The sequence below is a fragment of the Megascapheus bottae genome, chromosome 27 (genome assembly GCF_031878675.1).
Source record: "Megascapheus bottae isolate mThoBot1 chromosome 27, mThoBot2.hap1, whole genome shotgun sequence".
Taxonomy (NCBI): Eukaryota; Metazoa; Chordata; class Mammalia; order Rodentia; family Geomyidae; genus Megascapheus; species Megascapheus bottae.
The window spans coordinates 4,017,767-4,031,140 of record NC_143535.1 but is presented as its reverse complement, the minus strand read 5'-3'; the positions used below and the strand labels follow the sequence as shown (position 1 = coordinate 4,031,140).

Sequence of the window (13,374 nt, the reverse complement as noted above, 5' to 3'; positions counted from 1 at the left end):
GGAGTCCCACAAAGGGGAACCCCAGCTCTCGCCTGCTTTTCGAGGATGCACAGGTCCTCCGCCACTTATGTAATCACATAAGTGGACCAATGGCAGTGACAAATCTGATCTGTCAGCATTACAAATCCCGCCAGGCCTTTCTCCGTCCACCTGTGGAGACTTTCCAAGGAACCTTCTGCAAGGACACGACAGGTAAATTTGAGATCAAACATTCTGCTTCATGGATGCGCCCCAGGCCAACTACAAAGGAAGGAGAAGCTGAAGTGGAAATCCAGGAGAGAAAGTCCACAGTCTCAGAGCAGGCCTGAAGCCAGTCAGGGAGCATGGACTCCAGCAAGCGCCAGAGAGGCCTGGGGAAGAAAGAGCGGATCAAGCTGGGAAGGACGCGGGGCGATGGAGACTGTGATGGAGAGGGAGGAGAGGCCAGCAGGAGGAGGCGCTGGGGCTCAGGCCACCCGAGTGGGTCACCCCAGGGGGTGGAAGGACCTTCAGCTCGGTGGGGACTGGCGAAGCTTGTTTCCATGCCAGCTGCGGCAGCCTTCGAGGACCCCAGGGACCAGACGGAGGGCGCGGGGACACGAGGAGGAGGAGGAGGAGGAGGAGGAGGAGGTGGAGGAGGAGGAGGGCGCGGGCCTTGGCAGCGGGTTGGCCCCAGGTACGCAGTGAGTCAGAGGCGGGCGGCCTGGGGGCCTTCGGAGGCTCCCCTGGGAGGGACCCGCCGGGAGGGCAGGTGGAGTGCTGTTCTTTGTGGCTCTGTGCACCTGGGGCGGACACCTGGGGCGGAGGGCGGCGCGCCACGGTCGGGTGGGTGGGCGACCACCGAGACGCAGACCCGTGGGCCGGGCCTGGAGTGCGGGGAGCCCGCGCGCCCCTCTGGACCTCGTGGAGGGGGCCTTCCCTGTCGTGCAGGCCGCGGGAGCCGCGTGCTGGAGCTTCTGCTGGTCCGGTGAGGTCGGACCCCTCATCCGCAGCCTCCCCTCGCCGCGCTCCGCCGGCCACGGCCCAGGCCGGAGCCGCCGCCACCTCCGCCACCGCGCTGCCCGCCGCCGCCGCCAGGGGGCGCCGCCCGCCCGCCGCCGCCGCCGCCGCCGCCGCCGGCGCGGCTCACACCTTCCGGGGCCGGGCCGCCCGCCGCGCGGGGCGGTGGAGGCGCGGGCTGCGCCCGGGGCTCGGTGGGCGACGGAGGGCGACGGTGGGCGCCGCCGAGCCCGCCTGGACGCGCGCCCCTCGCTGCTCCCCGGCGCCGGCCGTGCTCGCCGCCCGGTCGCCAAGTTCAGCCCCGGCCTCTGGGTCCCGCCGCCGCCCCGCGGTCTCTTCCCGGGGCTCCGGGCGCTGGCGAGGCCCCGGCGGGCGGGCGCCCGGGTTCCCGCAGCCCCGGAGGGGCGCCCGCCCCCCGCCCCGCGGCCCGGCGCGCGGGCCCGCCGCGCTTCCCCCGCTGGCCGCCGGGCGGCGCCCCGCGCCCCGCCGCGCGCCCCGCGCCCCGCTCGCTCGCGGCCGGACGCAGACTCTGCCCTCGGCGGAGCGGAGCCGCCGGAGCCGCCGGAGCCGCCGCGGCCGCTGCGGAAGAAGCACAAACAAAAGGGAAAACAAACCGGAGCCGCGGAGCGGCGCCCGGGCCCCGGCCCGGCCCCAGCGCGGAGCCGCCAGGTAAGGGCAGCGCCTGCCGGAGACCCCGGCCCGCCCCGGCCCCGCGCCCCGCGCCGTCCGCGGCCCGGCCGCGCCGCACCCGACTTCTGACGCCCTCGCCGCCCGCTCCCTCGGGGCCGCGGCCCGCACCGCCCGGCCCCCGCTCCCGCCCCCTCCCGGGTCCCGCACTCTGGTGCCCGCACCCCCGATCGCCGCCCCCCCCGCCCCGCGCTGCCCGCACTTCCGCCGCCTCCCCCCAAACCTCCGCCTCACCCCCGCACCCGGCCTCCCTCTCGGGCAACTCCAGCCCGGCTCCGGCCCCTGCAGCGCCCCGCGCCTCTCCCTGGGCCCCCTTCGCGCACGGCCCCTGCGGAGTCCCCCCTCCCCGCCACCTGCCTCTACTTCCCCAGCCGGCCCTGGACCCCCCCCCGTCTCCATCCCCCCACTGCTCCCCCCTCTGCTCCCTCTCCCCACTCCCCACCCCTCCGCCCCCACTCCACCCAGCCCTCCCTGCCCCGCGGCCGGCCGGCGCGCCCGCTCCCACCCTAGTTGGGCTGAGCGGAGTGAGGAGAAACTCCGGGGCGCACGGGCGGAGGCGCCGCTCTCCCGGGAGGCCGGGTCTCGAACCAGGGGAGGCAGGGCCCGGAGCACCTGTGCCTCCTTGGGCTCCCTGGAGCCCGGCCCAGTGGGCAGGGGGCCTGGGGCGGAGGCGCCCAGGGGCTGGCCAGGGCCTGCGGCCAAGGCTGCCTGGCAGGGGCCGGGCGCTGCGGGCCGAGCAGATCCCCGCTGGCCCTTGGGCCGCATGGCTCTTGGCATCGGTACTTGGTGCTGCCATCTTCCTCCTGTGCTGTTGTCTGGTGGAGGGGCCACGCGCGCCGTGCCACCTCCCTGCCTCCCTCCAGCGGCTCTCCGGGGCATGTCTCCCGGGGCCTGGGCTGCGTGCGGGAGAGAGGAGGGAGCGCTGGGGCGCTGGGACCCCGTGCAGGCAGGCAGCGGCGCCTCGTGGAGCCCAGCCCACCCGGGCTGAGACCTGGGGACAGAGCGCGCCCTCCACGTGCTCTCCCGGGGTCACCTGGTGGCAGTGCCAGGGCACCTGGGGAGGGGGCATCCCCGGGGAGGGGGCTGTCCGTGGACTGAGGCGGACACTGCCTGTGTCATGTGTGGCAAGAGCTGGGGGGGGACACCCCGCTACTCCAGTGTGCAGGGCATTGCTCAGGTTTCTTATTTTCCTCACTGGTGGTTGTGTTCAAGGGCTCCTCCCTTGCTGGAGTGAATCTAACCAGCGATCCGGGGTCTGGGTTCGTTTACTTTCCTGCATTTTATTCTCGTCTGGTGGTGGGGCCCACCCACCAGCTGCCTGTCAGGCTGTGTCTCCCGCTCTGCCCGCTGTCCACCCGTGCAGGGCCAGCATGGCACACCGGGCAAGGGCGGGCACTAGTGGAGGAGCGGCTTGGGCAGGGACGCGGTTAGGAGCTCTTGGGTTCCATGTCCCTGCCCTCACTGGGCTGGCTCTCCACTGGCCTCTGCTCTCCAGCATTCTGGGGTCCTTGGCCTCGCTTCCCAGGTGGAATGCCCTTAGGATGGAGATGAAATCGGCCAGGATGGGAGGGAAGGGGGCCCTTCTCCCTGCTGCGGGGCTCAGGAGTGGAGGAAGCCCTGCAGCCAGAGGAGCCTCTCCTGACCCGGGCACCGTGGCGCCCTCTCTCTCCAGTGCCCCTCAACTGCTTCTTCCTGTGTGGAGTGACCACTGTGGTACCCTATGGAGGGGGTCCCCCTCCTGGGTGGCCCTGTCGCAGGAGCCCTCAGTGCATCTAGGGCAGAGGTACAGATCAGACACTTGTCCCCTCCCCGAGAGGAGCCGGAGGCCCTTTGCCTGTGACCCCAGCTTAACAGTAGGCCTCTCCCGCAGCACGAGTGCCATGGGTACTCGGCCATACTGCGTCCTTCCTTCTTTCTGCCCATCCTCCTCTTGTCCATCCTTCAGGTTCAGCCAGCACAGCTCCAGCATTTAGTGTCAGGCATGCTGGGTCCTGCCCTGCCGGGTCCCTGTGTGACGTTGGGCCAGCCATGACCGGAGCACAGCCTCTCTTCCCTGGCCTGTACAGTGGGGCTGAGCTCACCTGTTTCTGAGGGTTGGCAGCCTTGACTTGAGAGAGCCACCTTCACGGGTGGCCCTGCACACTCTGAGTGTGGCGGCCGCTGCCCAGTGTCTGCCTGGCATTGGTCGGGTGCCCCGCTCCCTACCCCACCTAGCTGGCAAATCCCTTGAGCAAAGCTTATGCCTGGGGCCTGAATGGCCTCTGGCTCCTGGCCTTTACTCAATTGTAACATTTTGTTATATATGACAGGTTTATGTTGGAAAATCCAATATGAAAATGCCAGGCCCGGTGGTGATGGAGGGGCGGCGTCACTTTGACTGCCCACTTGGCTGTCCACTGCCTCCTGTGTGTTAGCTGAGGTATCTCTGGCTTTGCAGATGAGGATGGGGGCCTGGGGGCTTCATGTCCCAGACCCTGTCCATGTTCCAGGTCCAGGCCCTGTCCACGTCCCAGGCTCCATCCACAGTCCACATCCCAGGCCCTGTCCATGTCCCAGACTCCATCCACAGTCCACATCCCAGACCCTGTCACAAACCAGACTCCATCCACAGTCCACATCCCAGACCTTGTCCACATCCCAGGCTCCATCCACAGTCCACATCCCAGGCCCTGTCCACATCCCAGACCCTGTCCACATCCCAGGCTCCATCCACAGTCCAATCCCAGAACCTGTCCACGTCCCAGGCTCCATCCACAGTCCACATCCCAGACCCTGTCACAAACCAGACTCCATCCATAGTCCACATCCCAGACCTTGTCCACATCCCAGGCTCCATCCACAGTCCACATCCCAGGCCCTGTCCACATCCCAGGCTCCATCCACAGTCCACATCCCAGGCCCTGTCCACGTCCCAGGCTCCATCCACAGTCCACATCCCAGACCCTGTCACAAACCAGACTCCATCCATAGTCCACATCCCAGACCTTGTCCACATCCCAGGCTCCATCCACAGTCCACATCCCAGGCCCTGTCCACGTCCCAGGCTCCATCCACAGTCCACATCCCAGACCCTGTCACAAACCAGACTCCATCCATAGTCCACATCCCAGACCTTGTCCACATCCCAGGCTCTATCCACAGTCCACATCCCAGGCCCTGTCCACAAACCAGACTCCATCCACAGTCCACATCCCAGACCCTGTCCACGTCCCAGGCTCCATCCACAGTCCACATCCCAGACCCTGTCCATGTCCCACACCAGCGTCTTCCTAACACTCAGGAGAGAGGCGCTTTATAAACCACTTCCTTGTAGGTCTCCCTTGAATGGAAAGCCACTAAAATCTTGAGTGCAGCGCCGAGGCCCTGACTTCCCCCGGAGGTAGGTGGAGGGTTTGAGGACAGATACCTGCGCAGCCAGGATGTGGTACCCTTGTTGCTTGGTGTGCAGATGGTTGGATTCAGGCTCGTGGCCAGGGGTGGGGAGGGAGGGCTTTCCCTGGAGAAGGCGTTGGGGTGGGGGTGGGGATTGGATGTGAGGGAAGTAGACAGGGTAGGTGGAGGAGATCTGTCCACCACAGGGCTTGATCAGCAGAGAGCCAGGGTGGGTGGCAAGGGCAGAACTGAGTTCAAGAAGACCTTGAACGCCACAGAGAAAAGGCTCTGGTGGCTGTAGCAGGCTGGGAGTGTTGTTGAAGAGTCTTGGGCAGAGTATTCCGCAGAGAGAGGGGTAGAGGGCTAAGCGAGGGTGACAGCAAGTGGGGAGAGCTTGAATGACATTTCTAAGGAACAGCAGAACGTGCGGACAGATTGGACCAGCAGATGAGAGAGCAGGGAGTGTTGGGGTAACGCTGAGATTTCTAGCCTGGGAGCCCAGGGGGAATGCTAATGTGCCTTTCGGAGCTAAGGCATCCAGAAGGGAAGTGCCTTCCACGCTCTGCCACGGGGAGGGCCCCTGGGCACGTGGGGGCCAGGCTGTGTGGCCACAGGGCTTCTGGACAGCAGCTGAGCCGTCCTGGCAGAGTTCTGGCATGGGAGGCAAAGGGGCCACCTTTGGGCATGAGTCATAGATTTCACCTGCCATCCTCCTGCCAGCCCTCAGCAGGGCACCCTCTCCCTCCATATCTATCAGACAGACAGACAGGCTGCAGAGTGGAACCCCGTGCAGTCCCTGCCACACGGGCTTTGTTTACCGAAGTCTCCCGAGTGCTTGCCCCAAGCAGGTGCATGTAAATATTTGTTGTACTTAAAAGGTTTCAGCTCACATTTGGCAAATGTTTGCTACAGAGATAGACTCACGGGTGTGTGGCTGCAGCCCAGGGGTCTGGGCTCAGACGGCATTTCCTGATTCTGTCACCGGCTCTCTTTTGTGGCCAACCTCCTGGTCCTGGCTTGGGTCACCCTGGCTTCAGTCCCCCAGGACTGCTGGGCTTCCAGGCAGGCAGGCAGGCCAGCGGGCAGGAAAGAAGGAAGGACTCACTCCTGTGTTCAGTCCTGCATCTGTTTACAGTCCCAGGGACTGGGGACCCACCTCCTCACCTGAGTCACTGTAGCTCCTCACCGAGTCGTGTCTGTTCAGGTGGAAGCAGCGCTGTGGTCGGGAGCAGGAGAGGGGGTGTTTGTGCCATCCATGGCTATTCAGGCTGTTGGGACGTACTTGGAGAGGCTGGAAGGAGAGCTGGGGTGTGCCTAGAGCACGGGGGGCATTTGGGGACAAGAATGCTGCTGACTTGCCCTCTCTGTTCCAGTTCTGTTACCAGTTCCATGGGATAATTGCAGGAGGACCCTGCCCCCCCCACCCCAGACCAGGCGGGAGCAGGGGCAGAGGAGTCAGCGCAGGCTGCACAGGTGGCTAGCAGTAAATACATGTTTAGAATTGGAGTTTAAGGGCTGGAGTTAAGGAGGAGGATTTAATAGAATGAGAAATCAATAGTCCGGAGGAGGTTAAGATGTATAAGGGAGAGGCGGGCTGCAGGGCACACTTAATAAAAAGGAAAAGTTTCAGATGCCGCCGACATGGAGGTGCCGCTGGGCGGAGACCTGCGCTGAAGGCTGCGGGAGGAGGAGCGGAAGGAGGGGCGGCCCTGGCCTTGCGCTCCCACCTGTCAGGGGACTGGCCAGCCACTCCTCCTGCTCGAAGAGCCTGGGTGGGGCTGTGGGAGGCCGTGGGGAGGGGGGGCTCCTGCACCAATGCTGAGATGCGAAGGGCCTTCCAAACCTGGTGATGCAGCAGGTGTCGGAATGTCTCAGAACTCAGGAGGCTGAGTTCTGAGGATCGAGGTTCGAAGCCCTCCCGAGGAAGCCAAATCTAAGGGACTGTCATCTCCAGTTAACCAGCAGAGAGCGGGAGGTGGGGATGCAGCTCAAGCTGTAGAATGCCATGGACGGTAGCAGAAAAAGCTAAGCAACAGTGTGAGGCCTCAAGTTCTCAGATGACTTTAGTTCTAATTTGCGTTCCTGGATTTGGTGTTCTTGGTTGACAGTCCTGCTTGCACTTTTTACAAGTTAGCAGACATTCGCAGTCTTGCATGTGGGGATTTCACTGTCACATTTCCACCCATGTTTACAATCCCAGCCTCTCTGTCTAGCTCCCTTGCCCCCTCAGCCAGCTTCAACATTGTTGTATTGTCATTCATTCGGATATCACCCTTTCTCACCCTCATTGGCTCAACTCCCATCTGCAGCAGAGCCTGCTTCCCCTCCCCACCATCTCCCCGTTGGGCCTTGCTATTTTCATAGAGTCGCAGTGTCTCTCAAAATTATCCCCCACTATCCTATTTCCTTTCTCCTCCCCCTCTTCTCCTGGCCCTCCCGTGGTTACCCTCATGTTCTTAGGTGTCCGTTATCTATAACGACGTGTTTGATAACAGGCATATCTGTGTGTACATGTTGATGAGTGTGAGTGTAGATGCCTTTTAGGGCCAGCGCCCACACACCAGGAAAATCCTGCTACCTTGTTCCTCGGATCTTGGCTTGTCCCGCTCGGCATGATGTCCTCCCAATCCCTCCATTTTCCTGCAGACCACGTTTTCCTTGTCTGAATGGACTCTTGTGACGGTACTGCCCCGATGCTGGCTTTGCAGGTGGACGGCTGCGAGTCTGAGCAGAGGAAGCACAGACAAGCTCAGCAGCCCATAGCTAGTGAGAAGCAGAGCTGGCATCTGCACCCAGACGGGCTGATTTCAGGCTCTGCTGGTAACTCCCGTGCAGGTGTGAGGGCACTGGTAATATTGGGGAACAGGTGAGGGCACACGCCTCGATGCAGCAGTCCTTGAGTTGTATGGGAGGGCACGGTCGGGACCCGAAGGGGGCCGTGACCTGGGGCATTGAGGAGCTGCTCTGGAGGATGATCCATGTGGCTGGAGCTGGGGGCGGGGCAGGGCTCCTCCCCCCCAACCCCAGCTCCTCCTACTCAGCCACAGGGCTGGGGATTGTGGGAGGTGGTGGGTCTGATGGGGGCCTAGGCTTCTGGCAGTGCCATGGGCGGACTTCCTGGCACAAATCCCACCACAGCACTGTTAGAACAGTCAGGGTCATAGCTGCTCTTGCCCTTCTGTCACTTAGATCCCTTCATGAGATTGTGACAGATTAGGTCCCTGGTAAGGCAGGCAAGAAGCTGGGAGTTGGGGCCTGTCTCTCTCTTAGAAAGCTGCAGAGTTTGCAGGGTCAGGACCATAGTCCCTTGTGTCCTTTCTTGGTATGTCTTCTCCATCTCTGCATGCGCCTATCCACACAGCCTGGCCTGGCCCTGAAGCCCTGGGGCCACAGCCGAAGCCAGACAGGCATTCACTTGAAGACTCAAAAACTGCCCTCCCTAGGGATTTCCAGGGCCCTAGAGGGGGAGGCTGCTAAGAATTCGGGGCATCACCATCTCCCAGCTTCCAGGAGATAGCTGAACAAACCATCACTGTTTGAATGGAAGTGGCATGAGGCACTGGACCCCCCCTCCCCGCCCCGCTGCCCACCTGTCCTGGGCTGTGCCTGGCACCTCCTGCTGGCTGCATAGCCTTATCTGATCTGTGACCAGGTGGCCTTTCTGCGGCTGGGAAAATGGAAAACCAGGTGGCTATACAAGTCATAGGCTGGAAGTGGGCAGAGCAGCAGGCAGTGACGACAAATGCTCTGGGGGCCATCTCCCCAGGTCCCGTCCCGTCCATGCATGGATATCAGCTGTGTGCCAAGTCCTGGAGTCCACGCTGCAGTGGGCAGTGTGGGACGAGCCCAGGGGCATCCTCTGGCAGTGCAGGCAGGCTTCCTGGAGGAAGCCGACTTGCAGGGCGATGGATCAGGCAGATTTGCTGTGTGGGAAGTGCTGAGGAAGGTAAGGGAGAGGCCTGGACAGCCTGGGGTGAACCTCCCCCCCCCCCGCCTTAGAGATGTCAGTGGACACACGGAAAACACAGAATAGGGTTATGAAAGCCCTGGTTGGCACAGAGCTTGGGCCCAGGGCGAGCAGGGGGACGTGTGTGCCCAGGCCCTGTGGGTCATAAGGTACTCAGCACGTCCGGTGTTGTTTTATTCATAGACTGTTCCAGAACTAGGACACAGTCATCTGTGGTGTATATACAGTGTCAGGTAGCAGATGCCCTGGAGGGGGCCTGGAGGAGCCCCTGAAACAGCGGGCATGCCTCATCTTGTGAACAGAGCTGGGCACAAGGCCTCTGATTGAGGTAGGCACCGTGGGCTTTCGATGCCTGAATGGTATGCCTCGGGGTGAACGTTCCTTAAAATCTATGTGCCAGGAATGGCCGGGGCAGTCGGCCAGTGTGCGGTCACCTGAGGAAAGGGCCAGGAGGACTCAGACTGATACAAACGAGCAGGAGCTGAGCCGGGCACTGGAGGCTCAACCCCTGTAATCCCAGTGACTCAGGCTGAGATCTGAGGATTGTGGTTCAAAGCTAGCCCAGGCAAAAAAGTGGTGAGACTCTTATCTCCAAGTGGTAGAGCACTAGCCTTGAGCAAAATACTCAAGGACAGTTCCCAGGTCTTGAGTTCAAGCCCCCGGACCAGTGCAGGCACACACACACACACACACACACACACACACACACACACACACACGTGCGCCTCTGGTAGCCTTTTCGGAGTGCTTCAGGACCTCTGTACATGCTGCTCAGTTGCTTATGCTTCATTTCCTCTTTTCTTCTATTTAACTGCTGCTTTCCTATTTTTCTTCTGCAAATGGAGGCTCCTGTGGTAGAGGCTGTCCCTGAAATAGTCTCTGCCACCTCTCCCTTGAGCCCTTCCATACTGTGTTGTAGCTACTGGCTTCTTGTTCATCTCCTCCCACTGGAACTGGGGAAGCCACAGAGAGGTCCACGTGCCACAGGTGGCAGAGCTGGTAAGCAGCTGGGGTCCATTCTCTTCCTTTTCCCTACTCTTGACCGCCCCCCCCCTTCCTGGCAGCTAAGGGGGCCCCAAGTGGGGTTTGCTGACCTTGGCAGGCCTGTGTTCTGGCCTGGGATTCGGTAAAAGGGAAGTGGCCTGTGATCTGAGACCAGTTCAGGTGCCATCTGTGGCTCAGTTCTCATTCCTCATGCTCCGCTGCCGATAAGGTTTAGGTTTAGGAAGGATGGTGAGTAAATCAATCGGTGGCTGGTCTGAGGGCAGCAGACGCAGGGGCCAGAGCCACAGCACACTCTGCTGCTGGGCCCAGGGCTGTGGGGACTGGCACGGTGACTCTGGGAGTTGGTAGTCTGCGTGGTGACCTGGATTCTAATACCCATTGCCAGGATGGCATTGCAGGCCGAGGATGGCGCTGGTTCTGAGCCTCCTCCATCATTCACGGCCCAAGTTGTTCACGGGGGAGCTGTTTGCTGCCAAACCCAAGTCTCCCCCAGACTCCAGGAAAGCCCAGCATCCCAGGTCCCACGTCTGGATTCCAGGGCAGCTGGGCTCTGCCGCTCTGAGCTGAGGATGAGTCAGTGACGGGAGAGGACCCAGGGCTGGAGAAGGGAACGAGAGCCCCCACTGGCTGGACGCTTCATCTGCACTGGACAGCATGCAGCTGGATTCCAGGCCTGAGCAACAAGCCCTGCCCTGGGTCGTTAGCCCAGAGGCAGACGGTGTGGCGTCACAGATGTGATGTCCCTGTCCCTCCTTAGAGCCAGCTCCCCTCCCTACCCCTCCCATCCCTTCTCTTCCAGGCCCCTCCCTGGTACTCCTCTTCCCTCCCCTCTCCCCTCCCATCCCTATCCTCCAGGCCCCTCCCCATCCCTCCTCTCCCCGCCCCATCCCTCCCCTGCCATCTCTTGTCCTCCAGTCCTCTCCCTGTCCTCCTCTCCCCTCCCCACCCCTCCCGCCACACTTCTCAACCTGCTTCTGTTATTGGCTGCCCAGCTTCCAAGTGGATTTGATTCCTTAAACTGGATTTCCTCAAGTGTGGAGACGTGGGGAAGACAGGACAAGGCTGCCATGGGCAAGGGAAGGAGGAGAGTCTGGAGTGGAAGGGAGGAGGCCCCGGTGAGGCCCTGGTGTGGGAGGGCCAGGTGAGGGTGAGCCATGCCTCACATTTCTGTGCATAGTAATGGCCTCAGGTCTTGTTCCATGGAGTGTGATCTGGGTCGCTCCACCCTGCCTGTGGGGCTCCGCCCCCAGCCCAGTCCTTGTGTGTCCTTCCAGATTGGGGGGGAGGGGTGGGCAGACATGGACGCTGCTACCTGATTGAGATCTGCTGCCCTGAGGTGCTCAGAGCTCTGATCCAGTGGCTGACCCTCTCTCCCCCCCAGCCCCTCCAGTCTCCCTGGGGACCTGACCCCTCCCCGCTTCCGTCTCCCCAGAGCCCCTGCCTGTGCCATGCGCCACTGTCTGGTGCCCACTTACCCATGTCTGGACCCATGCTTACACACACAGCGTGCCCTGCACTGTTTAGTGAGTGAGTGGCTGAGGCAGTGATCACCCCCCACACACCTTATCCTTACTGTCCCAGGTCAGCTTCCTGGTGAGTCCATTTCTATTTCCAAATCATTGACGATGGATAAGTCTGGTTATGAGGCAGTGTGGTCTAGATAGCATGGGGTCAGGCCAGGAAGAAGAGGACAGATCCTTCTACCTGACATAGGATTTGGACACACTTTACAGGAAAGCTGACATTCATGCAGGCTTTGAAGGGTGAGTTGGAATTTTCTAGGTGGGCAAGAGGAGACAGAGTCAATCCCGGAGAACAGTGAGAGATGCTTCAGAATTTTGAGCGGCATTGGAGGGAGTGGTGAGCTTGACCTTGTGCTTGCTGAGCTGGTGCTCTACCCCTTGAGCCACACCCCAGCCTATTTTGGGTTCCTAATTACTTTTCCAGGAGGTTCTCACTTGTTTGTCCAGGAATGACCCTGAGCGAGGTTCTCCTTCCTCTGCCCGTTAGACAGCTGAGTGAGCCGTGCTTAGCTTGTTTATCAATTGTAGGTCTGTCTGAGCCAGCCTTGAAATGAGATTGTTTTCCCCCTGTCTCTGCCTGCTGGGGGTACAGGGGTGAGCCACAGCTCTGAGGCTAGCAACGGTACCCCATGTAGCCACAGGCTTGTGTTTGCCGTGGTTGGGGAGAGTGATAGCCCCCGCCCCACAGGACTCCAGTAAGAGGGAGCGAGTGAAAATATATGAAGCACTTGCTACCTGAGTGCGGCCAGCGATATAAAACATGAACTACGATGGTTATCGCAGAACCCGGTGCGTGCTGAATATTTCATTCATGTGCTCCAGTTTGCGTTGCCACCCACATCCCTGCCTCATTCCCGCCTAGCGAGCCTGGGCCTGGAGGACGGGAAAGTGAGGCTGCCTCCTCCTCAGAAGGCCTGGATGCCTGTGGCTGGGGCTCAGGCGCTTGCCGATGTGCACAGCTGCACTTAGTCCTCAGCAGTCGAAGGCAGAAACCAAGACCCAGGCGAACAAAGGCAAGTCTGAGGCCGGCCTGGGCAGCAGGAGGGCGGGAGCTGAGGGCTGCAGGTTTCAGGTCTGTCATGGAGAAGCAGGCACATGTTCGTACACAGAAGAAAGAGGTAGGTTCAAACAAACAAACAAAGGAACTAAACAATGGAAAGCGAGCTGGAGGCCACTCTGCTTCCACATGGCAGAAGTGTAGGGGAAGGAGAGGCTGGGGTCAAAGGCAGCTTCTCTGCTTTTCTAGAGTGTACATAGTCTACGTATCTTAAATGTGCCCATCTTAATTTTATTGAGTCTTAAGCCTGGCTGGATGCCACTGAAAGGGGAAGCTGAAGCGGGCGTGGTGGCGGCTCACACCTGTAAATCCGAGCTACTCAATAGGCTGAGATCTGAGAATCTTGGGTCAAAGCTAGCCTGGGTAGGAAAGTTGGTGAGACTCTTTATCTCCAGTTAACCATCAGAAAGCCAGATGTGGAGGTATGGCTGAAGGTGGTACAGTACCAGCCTCCAGTGAAAGGTAAGGGATAATGACCAGACACTGAGTTCAAGCCCCAGTACTGGCCCACACAGAAAGAGCACATAAAATAAAAGGAAGTTGTAACGGGCCTGGGGTGCAGGCAGGCTGGGTTCCTGGAGCACTCGACCCAGAGCAGGATGAGGGTTAGGCTGCGACATCCATCTGTCAGCTCGTCCACAGGGTCCCTGCAGGTCTCTTTGCAGGGCGTCATCCTCACACCCATCCTGATGATAGCTTTCTTAATGGCTTTGCTCTGGATACCAGGCTGGCAGGGAAAAGGAGCCCACCGGGGTGTGGCATCCTACAGAACTGTGGGTCTAAAC

At 61.0% G+C, this 13,374-nt stretch overlaps 1 protein-coding gene across 3 annotated transcripts in view; it reads left to right on the top strand.

Annotated features, from left to right (window-relative positions):
• The first annotated feature begins 1,536 nt into the window (after positions 1-1,536).
• Positions 1,537-13,374, top strand: part of Grik4 (glutamate ionotropic receptor kainate type subunit 4) — a 289,257-nt gene continuing 277,419 nt past the window's right edge. For all 3 annotated transcript variants that reach the window (XM_090319318.1, XM_090319317.1, XM_090319316.1), the window contains exon 1: positions 1,537-1,647. The gene's annotated coding sequence lies outside the window, so the exon portion shown is untranslated. The remainder of the gene's footprint in view (positions 1,648-13,374) is intronic.